At 37.3% G+C, this 16234-nt stretch overlaps 1 protein-coding gene and 20 non-coding genes across 21 annotated transcripts in view; all 21 read right to left on the bottom strand.

The window, feature by feature from the left end:
• The window catches only part of LOC145256236 (glutathione peroxidase 2-like), a 93177-nt gene extending 93159 nt beyond the window's left edge, over positions 1-18 (bottom strand). The window contains exon 1 of the mRNA XM_080114883.1: positions 1-18. This exon is cut by the window's left edge and continues 172 nt beyond it. The gene's annotated coding sequence lies outside the window, so the exon portion shown is untranslated.
• Positions 19-6662: 6644 nt separating this feature from the next.
• Positions 6663-6749, bottom strand: Trnal-cag (transfer RNA leucine (anticodon CAG)). The gene has a single exon. It is a non-coding gene; the product is annotated as a tRNA-Leu (tRNA).
• A 672-nt stretch (positions 6750-7421) lies between these two features.
• Positions 7422-7509, bottom strand: Trnal-aag (transfer RNA leucine (anticodon AAG)). Its single transcript has one exon. It is a non-coding gene; the product is annotated as a tRNA-Leu (tRNA).
• A 172-nt stretch (positions 7510-7681) lies between these two features.
• On the bottom strand, positions 7682-7765 carry Trnal-aag (transfer RNA leucine (anticodon AAG)). Its single transcript has one exon. It is a non-coding gene; the product is annotated as a tRNA-Leu (tRNA).
• Positions 7766-9552: 1787 nt separating this feature from the next.
• Trnal-cag (transfer RNA leucine (anticodon CAG)) lies at positions 9553-9636 on the bottom strand. The gene has a single exon. It is a non-coding gene; the product is annotated as a tRNA-Leu (tRNA).
• A 431-nt stretch (positions 9637-10067) lies between these two features.
• On the bottom strand, positions 10068-10151 carry Trnal-cag (transfer RNA leucine (anticodon CAG)). Its single transcript has one exon. It is a non-coding gene; the product is annotated as a tRNA-Leu (tRNA).
• Positions 10152-10582: 431 nt separating this feature from the next.
• On the bottom strand, positions 10583-10666 carry Trnal-cag (transfer RNA leucine (anticodon CAG)). The gene has a single exon. It is a non-coding gene; the product is annotated as a tRNA-Leu (tRNA).
• Positions 10667-11098: 432 nt separating this feature from the next.
• Positions 11099-11182, bottom strand: Trnal-cag (transfer RNA leucine (anticodon CAG)). The gene has a single exon. It is a non-coding gene; the product is annotated as a tRNA-Leu (tRNA).
• A 431-nt stretch (positions 11183-11613) lies between these two features.
• On the bottom strand, positions 11614-11697 carry Trnal-cag (transfer RNA leucine (anticodon CAG)). Its single transcript has one exon. It is a non-coding gene; the product is annotated as a tRNA-Leu (tRNA).
• A 432-nt stretch (positions 11698-12129) lies between these two features.
• On the bottom strand, positions 12130-12213 carry Trnal-cag (transfer RNA leucine (anticodon CAG)). The gene has a single exon. It is a non-coding gene; the product is annotated as a tRNA-Leu (tRNA).
• Positions 12214-12644: 431 nt separating this feature from the next.
• Trnal-cag (transfer RNA leucine (anticodon CAG)) lies at positions 12645-12728 on the bottom strand. Its single transcript has one exon. It is a non-coding gene; the product is annotated as a tRNA-Leu (tRNA).
• Positions 12729-13158: 430 nt separating this feature from the next.
• On the bottom strand, positions 13159-13242 carry Trnal-cag (transfer RNA leucine (anticodon CAG)). The gene has a single exon. It is a non-coding gene; the product is annotated as a tRNA-Leu (tRNA).
• A 173-nt stretch (positions 13243-13415) lies between these two features.
• On the bottom strand, positions 13416-13499 carry Trnal-cag (transfer RNA leucine (anticodon CAG)). Its single transcript has one exon. It is a non-coding gene; the product is annotated as a tRNA-Leu (tRNA).
• Positions 13500-13673: 174 nt separating this feature from the next.
• Trnal-cag (transfer RNA leucine (anticodon CAG)) lies at positions 13674-13757 on the bottom strand. Its single transcript has one exon. It is a non-coding gene; the product is annotated as a tRNA-Leu (tRNA).
• Positions 13758-14189: 432 nt separating this feature from the next.
• Trnal-cag (transfer RNA leucine (anticodon CAG)) lies at positions 14190-14273 on the bottom strand. The gene has a single exon. It is a non-coding gene; the product is annotated as a tRNA-Leu (tRNA).
• Positions 14274-14447: 174 nt separating this feature from the next.
• Trnal-cag (transfer RNA leucine (anticodon CAG)) lies at positions 14448-14531 on the bottom strand. Its single transcript has one exon. It is a non-coding gene; the product is annotated as a tRNA-Leu (tRNA).
• A 432-nt stretch (positions 14532-14963) lies between these two features.
• Positions 14964-15047, bottom strand: Trnal-cag (transfer RNA leucine (anticodon CAG)). The gene has a single exon. It is a non-coding gene; the product is annotated as a tRNA-Leu (tRNA).
• A 174-nt stretch (positions 15048-15221) lies between these two features.
• Positions 15222-15305, bottom strand: Trnal-cag (transfer RNA leucine (anticodon CAG)). The gene has a single exon. It is a non-coding gene; the product is annotated as a tRNA-Leu (tRNA).
• Positions 15306-15478: 173 nt separating this feature from the next.
• Positions 15479-15562, bottom strand: Trnal-cag (transfer RNA leucine (anticodon CAG)). The gene has a single exon. It is a non-coding gene; the product is annotated as a tRNA-Leu (tRNA).
• Positions 15563-15736: 174 nt separating this feature from the next.
• Trnal-cag (transfer RNA leucine (anticodon CAG)) lies at positions 15737-15820 on the bottom strand. Its single transcript has one exon. It is a non-coding gene; the product is annotated as a tRNA-Leu (tRNA).
• A 174-nt stretch (positions 15821-15994) lies between these two features.
• Trnal-cag (transfer RNA leucine (anticodon CAG)) lies at positions 15995-16078 on the bottom strand. The gene has a single exon. It is a non-coding gene; the product is annotated as a tRNA-Leu (tRNA).
• Between the last annotated feature and the right edge of the window lie 156 nt (positions 16079-16234).

Raw genomic sequence — 16234 nt, 5'->3', positions numbered from 1 at the left:
TCACCCGTTTTGCAAGTCAGCGAAAGTTGGGGCGGGAGGTGGAGTAATTCCAATGGATGTAAATAGGCAATGAACAGGTCACGTGGTTTAGCTGGGGTAGGTGTTGTTATCGATGATACGTCCTTGACAATCAGTCCGACGGTGACCTTGCTTGGGTAGGATTCACTTCGGTCCTAAGCGGTCCTTCGCCCCAGGCTTTATCTTCTCTATTACTATTACCGACATAGGAAAAGAAACACTTGGATTGATAAGATCAAAATATTCAGCCGTGATCGCCTTTATGCCGTGTCAATGTGTTTATGCCGGAAACTGGCTACACTAAAACGTAAGGAATGACCACGAAAATTTAAAGAGGCTATATTTCTTAGTTCTCTTCCACTTCAAGGGTCAGAAAGTGGGATTGAAAAGGCAGCGCCCCGGAGGAGGAGACCTCTGATCTGCAAAAAGTGTCTAGACAGTCCCGTCGGCATTCACCGATAAGAGCGCCTTCGGCGATTAGCAATAAACTGACCCCTTCTCAAAGAGAAATGGAAAAACCTGAGAAGGTGGACGTCCTAGAACTGCACAGAACTAAACTCCCACCGCACAATCAACGAGGGCCGGATAATTACTGGAATGGTTCAATCTTTGTTGATAGGGGAGGGATAAGTATGAAAATCCCTAGCCAGCACATTGAAAATAAATAATTAATAAATAAATAAATCTATTCTATTTTAATAAATAAATAAATCTATTCTATCTTTATATATATATATGTGTGTGTGTGTATATATATATATATCTTTATATATATATATATATGATGATTGCAACGTCTTGTCAAACGAGTGCCACTCCCTCAGAACATTTAAAATCCATGAGCCCAAATGCCCGAGTGAGTATCTATACAAATATGATGTTACAGAGTCTTAGCTTTGTACGACAGCTAAATCTCTCTCTCTCGGTTCAAAATGTTGAGATCCAGCAACAAGCAAGAGCAAGATAGCCAGCAACAAATTAAACTGCAGACCAGCTTAATGCGGGTAATGGTCTTCCGCTTTATGGTTTTTTAAATCAGAGATTTGCTTCTCCTAGAAAGGTTGCCTTCACCACGGCTTACAGGAGCCCTCTCCACCCCAATACACATACACACACACACACACACACACAAATATACACGGTGCTAGTTGGCCGTTGACCCAGAAAAAGAGTTCATTCGCCCTTTGGAAGGTCTTGTTTTTAATCATTCAGGGAGACTAGCCGCCCTCCTCACCAAACAAGTCTGGTGGGGGAACCAGTTTAGTCGCCGGTGACCGACCATGAGGCAGGTAGTACTGTGTAGTATTGTGTCAGGTCATGTCATGTGCTACTGGTACCATATATATATATATATATATATATATATATATATATATATATAACTACTTAATTTACTCACCTAAAATTAATATACGAAAGTATAGATTTATGTGTAAACTTTAAGTATTTACTTCAAAAGTGCTCAATATGTAGGTAGAGCTAGTTAGTAATTTATAAGATATATATGGCGATTAAGCTACACTGAATATTCCGCGTTTCATCCACTCTATGACTCCTCAGGCTTATACGCATAAGCCTGAGGAGTCCTAGAGTGAATGAAACGCGGAATATTCAGTATAGCTTAATCGCCATATATATTTTATAAATTACTATATATATATATATATATATATATATATATATATATATATATATATATATATATGTATATGTATGTATATATATATATATATACAGAGAGAGAGAGAGAGAGAGAGGGGGGGAGCTGGATAGATAGATAGATAGATAGATAGATAGATAGATCAAGAAACATCCTCAACAATCAATCATATTTGGAGTGAGGTATAGTTTCTTTTCTGTTTAGATAAGCTCTTCTCTCTCTTTCTCTCTCTCTCTCTCTCTCTCTCTCTCTATATATATATATATATATATATATATATATATATATATATATATATATATATATATATATAAAACAGTAGATATGTGTGTAAATATTTACCACGTAAACTCCTAAACTGCTGGTCACATAACATTGAAATTTACAAGAAATGGTAATTATGCACCAGGGATGGTTTATAACAAGTAAAATCTTTATTTGGGTTTATAAATAACGCGTACAGACACATATTGGCAATTGAAATACGAAATTTTCATTTCTACTGGCCGACATGTTTTTACTTCTTTCTGCGCATGCTCACAAAAAATTCATTTCGTTAAGTCTTTTAATATTGCGGTTCAATTATGTTTCTCTCGATAACGACATCGGTAGAGAACGTGGTTGAAACTTGAAATGTTTTGGTTTCGATTCTAGCTGATGGCACCAAGTCTTTTTTTTTTTTTTATTCGTCATCGTGTCTTTGTATTTATAAATGTGAAAAATTGCATCAATTTAAATATATTTAAACGTATTTTACAGCAAGCGGAATCAAAATTTATTTACAGGCTGGGAAAATGAAACTTTTCTTTTTAATGACTTACAATAATAAATATTTTTTGACAATTATTTTTTTTTTGTCAGAAATCCCTCGCGAACTAAGACAAAATTCAGTGAAAAAAAAAATATCCATACTTTTCTTAAGTAAATCTTCCACGACAGGGGAAAATTCTAAATATAGTTTTGATAGAAAAGCTTTCTTAGGCTAATGTCAGGTTCCTGCGATTTTTTTTTTCTTTCTTCTTTTTTTCTAAGCAATTCGTAAATATTACCTGAGATTCTGAAATTGGAAATATTTATAGCCTAGCCTAACTTTAATGATGTTATTTTCCTTTAAATTCGGTTATTACACCTTCAGATGATTCTCTTTTTTTCTGAATAGATTTCCCTTTACTTCGTTACAACTTCTCTCTTTTCCCATAAATAATTTCTCTTTCCCTTTTATGTAAGGATATAATACAGCGCCATCCCTATATATCTTTTCATTTTTATTCATTCATCGATTAGATAAATAAATATTAATTTCAATGACAGTTTTTAAATAACTAAAATACAATTAACATTTTTTTTTTTTTTTACATTAACTACAACTTATCGTTCATATTCGAAATGTCTCCGTTTTTTTTTCAGGTATGCTGACAAAGAATATCACAGTTAAATTCGGGTGCTGATAAATAATTTACCAGACATGAAAATATTTGTTATCTAACGTAAAAGCTAATGCAATCTATGATAACCATTTTTTTTTCACAACCGAGGAATACGATTAAGTAATGCGCGTGCGTAACGGCTTTCCTCAACCTACGTATGTTAAGAACGGCTTTCGGAATAAATACCCACTTTTTCCATAGGGGGAGGGGGGTGAAAAATATTAGCTTTGTCATCTGCTTCAGTTGTACGCATGTGCATTACTAACTGCTACGATTGTGAAAACAAAATGATTGTCAGGGATTACATTAGATTTTCCATTGGATATCATATGCTTTCATATCTGCTAAACAACTTATCAGCCCCAAATTCAACTGTGATATTCGTTGTCAGCATACCTGAAAACTTTTAAAAGTCGGCATTTCGAATGTGAGCAATGGAGTTGTACTAAATGTAAAAATTGCCAATTTTTCCTGTAATTATCCGATATTTCAACAAATTTATGATACATTTGGAATCTGTTTTCCCTAATATACTTTTAAAGTTAAAATTTGTTACCGAAACAGATCAATTGCCTTATGTAATTTATACCTTAAAGATATGATAAAATAAATGCAGTCAGTCATCTTCGACACTTCATATCGAAATATCATAAAAGGAGAATATTTAATTTCCCTCAATTTTCATACTAACAACAACAACAACAGCAACAACAAAAACAAAAACAAAAAATAAAAAAAAAATGCATTCACCATCGAAACTTCATCTAACGAAAATCCGCCAAAATCCTCAAATTGAAGTCTGCCCATATTTATAATTAAAAAACCGTCACGAGACTCAATTCGACCAATGAAAAGTTGGCAGGAAAACAACCATTTACACATAATTATACGAAATTAAAAAAATATTGAATTTGCTCAAAAGTAATAAATTTTATGAATTTTATATTCATCAATCCCGCGCCAGTAGAAGTGCCAAGTCATTGCATTATAAGTACAGTTCTATTCCTTAAACATCGTATTTCGAAATCGTATTACATTATATTTTATCAATATTTAATTATGATATTACTATAAGTTATCGTTATAATGGTAAAAAAGAGATAGGTATAACAAAACGTTATAGTCTGCAATAGGTAGTTTATCAATAAAACAAAACGGGAACCGAATGTTTGCGTTGATATCGAACTTTTTCTTTCTATTAAAAATGTGATATAAAAAACCGGAATTTCTACTATACTACGTATTAACGACGTTTTTTTGTTGTTTTTTTTTTGGGGGGGGTAGGTTTGGAGTTTTGAGAGTACATAGCAAGTTCAGACATATGCTATTTCAAGACCGAGGCGAAAATCTAAACTTATGTCAACAAAACTGCATGTTTTGTTTTGTTTTGTTTTTGTTTTTTAACTTTTCGTTACAGCTTTATTACACTAAAATAAATTTTACTTTTTGTCATTAATGTAACAAAATTCATTCATATGCGGCAATATCAGTGCAGGTTCTTTGTGCGAATTTTAAACTTTGGATTTTCTAAAAGTTCAATCATCAGTTATTGTTGTAAGAAGTGGGATTCGAAGCAACGCCGGGCAGACCCGACTGCGACCTGAACGCAGCGCCTTAGACCACTCGGCCATCCTGACACAGTTACTCGTCTGCATTCAACATTGAATACTCTAAAGAATAAAAAAGTATGCAAAATTTTACTTTTCGTCGTTAATGTAACAAAATTCATTCATATGCGGCAATATCAGTGCAGCTTCTTTATGAAAATTTTAAACTTTGGATTTTATAGAAGTTCAATCATCAGTTATTGCTGTAAGAAGTGGGATTCGAAGCAACGCCGGGAAGACCCGACTGCGACCTGAACGCATTACCTTAGACCGCTCGGCCATCCTGACACATTTACTCGTCTGCATTCAACATTGAATACTCTAAAGAATAAAAAAGTATGCAAAATTTTACTTTTTGTCGTTAATGTAACAAAATTCATTCATATGCGGCAATATCAGTGCAGCTTCTTTATGCGAATTTTAAAGTTTGGATTTTATAAAAGTTCAAACATCAGTTATTGTTGTCGGAAGTAGGATTCGAACTCACGCTGGAACGACCAGACTGGTACCTGAACACAGCACATTAGACCGCTCGGCCATCAACACATTTACTTTTCTCCATTCAACATTGAATACTCTAAACAATGTAAAATTATTCATGCTTTTACTTTTTCTCATTAATGTAACAAAATTCATTCACATGCGGAAATATCAGTCAGGCTTCTTTATGCAAATTTTAAAATTTGGATTTTATAAAAAATCAAGCATCAGCTATTGTTGTCAGAAGTGTGAATCGAACCAACGCCGAGAACACCCGGCCGCGACCTGAACGCATTACCTTAGACCGTTCGGGCACCCTGACAGAACTCGACTGCAATCTGAACGCAGCCCCTTCCACCGCTCCGCCATCCAAATATATTTACCCGTCGCATTCAATATTGAATACTCTAAAGAATATAAAATTATGCAACATTTTAATTTTTGTCATTAATGAAACAAAATAACTTAATATGGGGCAATGTCAGTGCAGCTTCTTTATGCGAATTTCACACTTAATTTTGGATTTTAAAGAAAATCAAGCATCAGCTATTGTTGTCAGAAGTGGGATTCGACGCTACGCCGGGAACACTCGACTGCGACCTGACCGCTCGGTCACCCTGACTAATTTACTTGTCTCAATTCAACATTGAATGCTCTACAGAAAATCAAATTATTCAAAATTTTAATTTTTATCATTAATCTAATAAAATTCAATCATATGCGGCAATCTCAGTGCAGCTTCTTCATACGAATTTTACACTTTGGATTTTATAAAACGTCAAGCATCAGCTATTGTCGTCAGTAGTGGGATTTGAACGCACGCCGGGAACACCAAGCGCATTAGACCTCTCAGCCATCCTGACACATTCACCCGGCTCCATTCAACATTGAATACTCGAAAGAATATCAACATATGACAAAATTTTTATTTTTGTCATTAATCTAACACAATTCATTAATATGCGGCAATATCATAAAAAATATTTATAAAAAAATCAGGCATCAGCTTTTGTTGCAGGAAGTGCAAAACGAACGAACGCTGGAACACCAGACTGCGACCTGAACGCAGCGCCTTAGACCGCTCGGCCATCCAACCAACTTTTTATTTTTGTCATTAGCGTAACAAAATTCATTCATATGCGGCAATATCAGTGCAGCTTCTTTATGCGAATTTTACACTTTGGATTTTATAAAAAGTGAAGCATCAGCTATTGTTGTCAGAAGTGGGATTTGTACCCACGCCTGGAACACTAAACTCCGACCTGAACGCAGCGCTTTAGACCGCTCGGCCATCCTGACACATTTACTCGTCTCCATTCAACATTGAATACTCTAAAGAATATAAAATCATGCTAAATTTTGATTTATGTCAATAATGTAACCAAATTCATTCATATGCGGCAATATCAGTGCAGCTTCTTTATGCGAATTTTACACTTTGGATTTTATAAAAATTCAAGCATCAGCTATTGTTGAAAGAAGTGGGATTCGAACCCACGCCGGGAACACGCGACTGCGACCTGAACGCAGCGCCTTCGACCCCTCGGCCATCCTGACACATTTGCGCTGCTCCATTCAACATTGACTACTCTAAAGAATATCAAACTATGAAAAATTTGAATTCCTGTCATTAAAGTAACAAAATTCATTCATATGTGGCAATATCAGTGCAGCTTCTTCATGCGAATTTTACACTTTGGATTTTATAAAAATTCAAGATTCAGCTATCATTGTCAGAAGTGGGATTCGAACCCACACCAGAACAAACAACTGCAAGCCTTAGACCGCTCGGCCATCCGGACATATTTACTCGTCTCCATTCAAAATTGAATACGTTAAAGAATATCTACCTATGCAAAATTGTAATTTTTGTCATTAATGTAACAAAATTCATTCATATGCGGCAATATCAATGCAGCTTCTTTATGCGAATTTTACCCCAGGGATTTTATAACATTTAAAGCTATTGTTGAGAGAAGTGGGATTCGACCCCACGCCGGCAACACCCGACTGCGACCTTAACGCAACGCCTTAGACCGCTCGGCCATCCTAACTAATTTATTCGTTCCCATTCAACATTGAATACTCTAAAGAATATCTAACTATGCAAAATGTTGATTATTTTCATTAATGTAACAAAATTCATTCATATGCAGCAATATCAGTGCAGCTTCTTTATGCGAATTTTACATTTTTAATTTTATAAGAAAATCAGGCATAGGATATTGTTGTCAGAAGTGGGATTCGAACCCACGCAGGAGACACCCGACTGCGACCTTAACACAGCGCCTTAGACCGCTCGGCCATCCTGAATGACATATTCGTTCCCATTCAACTTTGAATACTCTTAAGAATATCAAACTATGACAAAATTTTAATTATTTTCATTAATTTAACAAAGTTCATTCATATGCGGCAATATCAGTGCAGCTTCTTTATGCGAATTTTACATTTTTAATTTCATAAAAAAATCAAGCATAGGATATATTTGTCAGAAGTGGGATTCGAACCCACGCAGTGGACACCCGGCTGCGACCTTAACACAGCGCCTTAGACCACTCGGCCATCCTGACTGACTTATTCGTTCCCATTCAACTTTGAAGGCTCTTAAGAATATCAAACTATGCAAAAATTTTTATTATTTTCATTAATGTAACAAAATTCATTCATATGCAGCAATATCAGTGCAGCTTCTTTATGTGAATTTAACATGTTCGATTTTATAAAACAATCAAGCACCGGGTATTGTTGTCAGAAGTGAGATTCGAACACACGCAGGGAACACCCGACTGCGACCTGGACGTAGCGCCTTAGAATGCTCGGCCATCCTGACGAATTTAATAGTTCCCATTCAACTTTGAATACTCTTAAGAATATCAAACTATGCAAAATTTTAATTTTTGTCATTAATGTAACAAAATTAATTCATACACTGTAATATCAGTGCAGCTTCTTTATGCGAATTTTACATTTTAGATTTTATAACAAATGTAACAACATTCGTTCATATGCGGCAATATCAGTGCAGCTTCTTTATGCGAATTTTACAAAAGATCAAGCATCAGGTATTGTTGTCAGAAGTGGGATTCGAAAACACTCCGGGAACACCCGACTGCGACCTGAACGCACCGCCTTAGACCGATCGGCCATCCTTTCTAATTTGTTCGTCTCCATTCAACTTTGAATATTCTAAAGAATATCAAACTATGCAAAATTTTAATTATTGTCATTAATGTAACAAAATTCATTCATATGCGGCAATATCAGTGTAGCTTCTTTATGCGAGTTTACATTTTAAATTTTATAAAAAACAAGCATCGGGTATTGTTGTCAGAAGTGGGATTCGAACCCACGACGGGAACACACACCTGCGACCTGAATGCAGCGCCTTAGACCGCTCGGCAATCCTGATTAATTTATTTACCTCCATTCTACTTGAAAAATTTACACATTATCAAACCATGCAAAATTTTAATTTTTGTCTTTAATGTAACAAAATTCATTCATATGCGGCAATATCAGTGCAGCTTCTTTATGCGAATTTTACATTTTGGATTTTATCAAAAATCAAGCATCTGGTATTGTTGTCAGAAGTGGGATTCGAACTCACGCCGGAAAACAACCGACTGCGCTCTGAACGCTGCGCCTTTGACCGCTCGGCCATCCAGAATAATTCCTTCGTATCCATTGAACTTTGAATCCTCTTAAAAATATCAAACTATGCAAAGTTTAATTGTTGTCATTAATGTAACAAAATTCATTCATATGCGGCAATATAAGTGTAGCTTCTTTATGCGAATTTTACATTTTGGATTTTATAAAAAATCAAGTATCGGCTATTGTTGTCAGAAGTGGGATTCAAACCCACGCCGGGAATACCCGATTGCGACATTAACGCCGCGCCTTAGACCGCTCGGCCATCCTGACTAATTTAATCGTCTCCGTTCAACTTTGAATACTCTAAAGAATATCAAACTATGCAAAATTTTGATTCTTTTTCATTAATGTAACAATATTCATTAATATGCGGCAATATCAGTGCATCTTCTTTATGCGCATTTTACACTTTGGATTTTATAAAAATTCAAGCATCAGCTATTGTTGTCAGAAGTGAGATTCGAACCCACGCTGCGAACACCCGACTGCGACCTGAACCCAGCGACTTACACCGCTCGGCCATCCTGACACGTTTACTCCCCTCCATTCAACATTGAATACTCTAAAGAATATCTAGCTATGCAAAATTTTTACTTTTGTCATTGATGTAACAAAATTCATTCATATGCGGCAATATCAGTGCAGCTTCTTTATGCGAATTTTACACTTTGGATTTTATAAAAAATACAGTATCAGATATTGTTGTCAGAAGTTGGATTCGAACCCACGCCGGGAACACCCGACTGCGACCTGAACGCAGCGCCTTAGACCGCTCGGCCAACCTGACACATGTACTCGTCTCCATTCAACATTGAATACTCTAAAGAATATCTAACTATGCAAAATTTGTACTTTTGTCATTAATGTAACAAAATTCATTCATATGCTGCAATATCAGTGCAGCTTCTTTATGCGAATTTTACACTTTGGATTTTATAAAAAATACAGTATCAGATATTGTTGTCAGAAGTTGGATTCGAACCCACGTCGGGAACACCCGACTGCGACCTGAACGCAGGCCCTTAGATCGCTCGGCCATCCTGACACATTTACTCCTCTCCATTCAACATTGAATACTCTAAAGAATATCTACCTATGCAAAATTTTTACGTTTGTCATTAGTGTAACAAAATTCATTCATATGCTGCAATATCAGTGCAGCTTCTTTATGCGAATTTTACACTTTGGATTTTATAAAAATCAAGCGTAAGATATTGTTGTCAGAAGTGGGATTCGAACCCACGCCGGGAACACCCGACTGCGCCCTGAACGCAGCGCCTTAGACCGCTCGGCCAACCTGACACATGGACTCGACTCCATTCAACATTGAATACTCTAAAGAATATCTAACTATGCAAAATTTGTACTTTTGTCATTAATGTAACAAAATTCATTCATATGCGGCAATATCAGTGCAGCTTCTTTATGCGAATTTTACACTTTGGATTTTATAAAAAATACAGTATCAGATATTGTTGTCAGAAGTTGGATTCGAACCCACGTCGGGAACACCCGACTGCGACCTGAACGCAGGCCCTTAGATCGCTCGGCCATCCTGACACATTTACTCCTCTCCATTCAACATTGAATACTCTAAAGAATATCTACCTATGCAAAATTTTTACGTTTGTCATTAGTGTAACAAAATTCATTCATATGCTGCAATATCAGTGCAGCTTCTTTATGCGAATTTTACACTTTGGATTTTATAAAAATCAAGCGTAAGATATTGTTGTCAGAAGTGGGATTCGAACCCACGCCGGGAACACCCGACTGCGCCCTGAACGCAGCGCCTTAGACCGCTCGGCCAACCTGACACATGGACTCGACTCCATTCAACATTGAATACTCTAAAGAATATCTAACTATGCAAAATTTGTACTTTTGTCATTAATGTAACAAAATTCATTCATATGCGGCAATATCAGTGCAGCTTCTTTATGCGAATTTTACACTTTGGATTTTATAACAATTCAAGCATCAGGTATTGTTGTCAGAAGTGGGATTCGAACCCAGGACGGGAACACCCGACTGCGACCTGAACGCAGTCCCTTAGATCGCTCGGCCATCCTGACACATTTACTCTTCTCCGTTCAACATTGAATACTCTAAAATATATCTACCTATGCAAAATTTTTACGTTTGTCATTAGTGTAACAAAGTTCATTCATATGCTGCAATATCAGTGCAGCTTCTTTATGCGAATTTTACACTTTGGATATAATAAAAATTCAAGCATCAGCTTTTGTTGTCAGAAGTGGGATTCGAACCTACGACGGGAACACCCGACTGCGACCTGAACGCAGCGCCTTAGACCGCTCGGCCATCCTGACACATTTACTCGTCTCCGTTCAACATTGAATACTCTAAAGAATATCTAACTATGCAAAATTTTGTCTTTTGTCATTAATGTAACAAAATTCATTCATAGGCGGCAATATCAGTGCAGCTTCTTTATGCGAATTTTATACTTAGTATTTACTAAAAATTCAAGCATCATCTTTTGTTGTCAGAAATGGGATTCAACCCACGCCGGGAACACCCGACTGCGACCTAAACGAAGCGCCTTAGACCGCTCGGCCATCCTGACACATTTACTCGTCTCCGTTCAACATTGAATACTCTAAAGAATATCTAACTATGCAAAATGTTGATGTTTGTCATTAATGTAACAAAATTCATTCATATGCGGCAATATCAGTGCAGATTCTTTATGCGAATTTTACACTTTGGATTTTATAAAAATTAAAGCATCAGCTTTGGTTGTCAGAAGTGGGATTCGAACCCACGCCGGGAACACCCGACTGCGACCTGACCGCAGCGCCTTGAACCGCTCGGGCATCCTGACACATTTACTCGTCTCCATTCAAGATAGAATACTCTAAAGAATATCTAACTATGCAAAATTTTGTCTTTTGTCATTAATGTAACAAAATTCATTCATATGCGGCAATATCAGTGCAGCTTCTTTATGCGAATTTTACACTTTTGATTTTATAAAAATTCAAGCATCAGCTTTTGTTGTAAGAAGTGGGATTCCAACCCACGCCGTGAACACCCTACTGCGACCTGAACGCAGCGCCTTAGACCGCTCGGCCATCCTGACACATTTACTCGTCTCCGTACAACATTGAATACTCTTAAGAATATCTAACTATGCAAAATTTTGTCTTTTGTAATTAATCTAAGAAAATTCATTCATATGCGGCAATATCAGTGCAGCTTCTTTATGCGCATTTTACACTTTGGATTTTATAAAAATTCAAGTATCAGCTTCTGTTGTCAGAAGTGGGATTCGAACCCACGCCGGGAACACCCGACTGCTACCTGAACGCAGCGCCTTAGACCGCTCGGCCATCCTGACACATTTACTCGTCTCCATTCAACATTGAATACTCTAAAGAATATCTAACCATGCAAACTTTCGTCTTTTGTCATTAATGTAACAAAATTCATTCATATGCGGCAATATCAGTGCAGCTTCTTTATGCGAATTTTACACTTTGGATTTTATAAAAATTCAAGCATCATCTTTTGTTGTCAGAAATGGGATTCAAACCCACGCCGGGAACACCCGACTGCGACCTGAACGAAGCGCCTTAGATCGCTCGGCCATCCTGACACATTTACTCCTCTCCATTCAACATTGAATACTCTAAAGAATATCTACCTATGCAAAATTTTTACGTTTGTCATTAGTGTAACAAAATTCATTCATATGCTGCAATATCAGTGCAGCTTCTTTATGCGAATTTTACACTTTGGATTTTATAAAAATCAAGCGTAAGATATTGTTGTCAGAAGTGGGATTCGAACCCACGCCGGGAACACCCGACTGCGCCCTGAACGCAGCGCCTTACACCGCTCGGCCAACCTGACACATGGACTCGACTCCATTCAACATTGAATACTCTAAAGAATATCTAACTATGCAAAAGTATTACTTTTGTCATTAATGTAACAAAATTCATTCATATGCGGCAATATCAGTGCAGCTTCTTTATGCGAATTTTACACTGTGGATGTTATAAAAATTCATCAACAGATATTGTTGTCAGAAATGGGATTCGAACAAACGCCGGGAACACCCGACTGCGACCTGAACGCAGCGCCTTAAACCGCTCGGCCAACCTGACACATGTACTCGTCTCCATTCAACATTGAATACTCTAAAGAATATCTAACTATGCAAAATTTGTACTTTTGTCATTAATGTAACAAAATTCATTCATATGCTGCAATATCAGTGCAGATTCTTTATGCGAAGTTTACACTTTGGATTTTATAAAAATCAAGCATCAGATATTGTTGTCAGAAGTGGGATTCGAACCCACGCCGCGAACACCCGACTGCGCCCTGAACGCAGCGCCTTAGACCGCTCGGCCATCCTGATACATGCGCTCGACTCCATTAAACATTGAATAATCTAAAGAATACCTAACTATGCAAAATTTTGTCTTTTGTCATTAATGTAACAAAATTCATTCATATGCGGCAATATCAGTGCAGCTTCTTTATGCGAATTTAACACTGTGGATGTTATAAAAATTCATCAACAGATATTGTTGTCAGAAGTGGGATTCGAACCCAAGCCGGGGACACCCGACTGCGACCTGAACGCAGCGCCTTAGACCGCTCGGCCATCCTGACACATTTACTCGTCTCCATTCAACATTGAATACTCTAAAGAATATCTAACAATGAAAAATTTTGTCTTTTGTCATTAATGTAACAAAATTCATTCATATGCGGCAATATCAGTGCAGCTTCTTTATGCGAATTTTACACTTAAGATTTTATAAACATTCAAGCATCAGATGTTGTTGTCAGAAGTGGGAGTCGAACCCACGCCGGGAACACCCGACTGCGACCTGAACGCAGCGCCTTAGACCGCTCGGCCATCCTGACATATGCACTCGTCTCCATTCAACATTGAATACTCTAAAGACTATCTAACTATGCTAAATTTTGACTTTTGTAATTAATGTAACAAATTTCATTCATATGCGGCAATATCAGTGCAGCTTATTTATGCGAATTTTACACTTTGGATTTTATAAAAATTCAAGCATCAGGTATTGTTGTCAGAAGTGGGATTCGAACCCAGGACGGGAACACCCGACTGCGACCTGAACGCAGTCCCTTAGATCGCTCGGCCATCCTGACACATTTACTCTTCTCCATTCAACATTGAATACTCTAAAGAATATCTACCTATGCAAAATTTTTACGTTTGTCATTAGTGTAACAAAATTCATTCATATGCTGCAATATCAGTGCAGCTTCTTTATGCGAATTTTACACTTTGGATATAATAAAAATTCAAGCATCAGCCTTTGTTGTCAGAAGTGGGATTCGAACCCACGACGGGAACACCCGACTGCGACCTGAACGCAGCGCCTTAGACCGCTCGGCCATCCTGACACATTTACTCGTCTCCGTTCAACATTGAATACTCTAAAGAATATCTAACTATGCAAAATTTTGTCTTTTGTCATTAATGTAACAAAATTCATTCATAGGCGGCAATATCAGTGCAGCTTCTTTATGCGAATTTTATACTTAGTATTTAATAAAAATTCAAGCATCATCTTTTGTTGTCAGAAATGGGATTCGAACCCACGCCGGGAACACCCGACTGCGACCTGAACGAAGCGCCTTAGACCGCTCGGCCATCCTGACACATTTACTCGTCTCCGTTCAACATTGAATACTCTAAAGAATATCTAACTATGCAAAATGTTGATGTTTTTCATTAATGTAACAAAATTCATTCATATGCGGCAATATCAGTGCAGATTCTTTATGCGAATTTTACACTTTGGATTTTATAAAAATTAAAGCATCAGCTTTTGTTGTCAGAAGTGGGATTCGACCCCACACCGGGAACACCCGACTGCGACCTGAACGGCGCGCCTTAGACGGCTCGGCCATCCTGACACATTTACTCGTCTCCATTCAAGATAGAATACTCTAAAGAATATCTAACTACGCAAAATTTTGTCTTTTGTCATTAATGTAACAAAATCCGTTCATATGCGGCAATATCAGTGCAGCTTCTTTATGCGAATTTTACACTTTGGATTTTATAAAAATTCAAGCATCAGCTTTTGTTGTCAGAAGTGGGATTCGAACCCACGCCGGGAACACCCGACTGCGACCTGAACGCAGCGCCTTAGACCGCTCGGCCATCCTGACACATTTACTCGTCTCCGTTCAACATTGAATACTCTAAAGAATATCTAACTATGCAAAATTTTGTTTTTTGTCATTAATTTAACAAAATTCATTCATATGGGGCAATATCAGTGCAGCTTCTTTATGCGAATTTTACACTTTGGATTTTATAAAAATTCAAGCATCAGCTTTTGTTGTCAGAAGTGGGATTCGAACCCACGCCGGGAACACCCGACTGCGACCTGAACGCAGCGCCTTAGACCGCTCGGCCATCCGGACACATTTACTCGTCTCCGTTCAACATTGAATACTCTAAAGAATATCTAACTATGCAAAATTTTGTCTTTTGTCATTAATGTAACAAAATTCATTCATATGCCGCAATATCAGTGCAGCTTCTTTATGCGAATTTTACACTTTGGATTTTATAAAAGTTCAAGCATCAGCTCTGTTGTCAGAAGTGGGATTCGAACCCACGCCGGGAACACCCGACTGCGACCTGAACGCAGCGCCTTAGACCGCTCGGCCATCCTGACACATTTACTCGTCTCCGTTCAACATTGAATACTCTAAAGAATATCTAACTATGCAAAATTTTGTCTTTTGTCATTAATGTAACAAAATTCATTCATATGCGGCAATATCAGTGCAGCTTCTTCATGCGAATTTTACAATTTGGATTTTATAAAAATTCAAGCATCAGCTTTTGTTGTAAGAAGTGGGATTCGAACCCACGCCGGGAACACCCGACTGCGACCTGAACGCAGCGCCTTAGACCGCTCGGCCATCCTGACACATTTACTACTCTCCGTTCAACATTGAATACTCTAAAGAATATCTAACTATGCAAAAATTTGTCTTTTGTCATTAATGTAACAAAATTCATTCATATGCGGCAATATCAGTGCAGCTTCTTTATGCGAATTTTACACTTTGGATTTTATAAAAATTCAAGCATCAGCTTTTGTTGTCAGAAGTGGGATTCGAACCCACGCCGGGAACACCCGACTGCGACCTGAACGCAGCGCCTTAGACCGCTCGGCCATCCTGACACATTTACTCGTCTCCGTTCAAAATTGAATACTCTAAAGAATATCTAACTATGCAAAATTTTGTCTTTTGTCATTAATGTAACAAAATTCATTCATATGCGGCAATATCAGTGCAGCTTCTTTATGCGAATTTTACACTTTGGATTTTATAAAAAT

The sequence above is a fragment of the Euprymna scolopes genome, chromosome 32, assembly GCF_053919585.1.
Source record: "Euprymna scolopes isolate OS-2025 chromosome 32, ASM5391958v1, whole genome shotgun sequence".
NCBI classification, from domain to species: Eukaryota; Metazoa; Mollusca; class Cephalopoda; order Sepiida; family Sepiolidae; genus Euprymna; species Euprymna scolopes.
The sequence above is the reverse complement of the archived record's forward strand: the minus strand, read 5'-3'. Positions and strand labels throughout refer to the sequence as shown.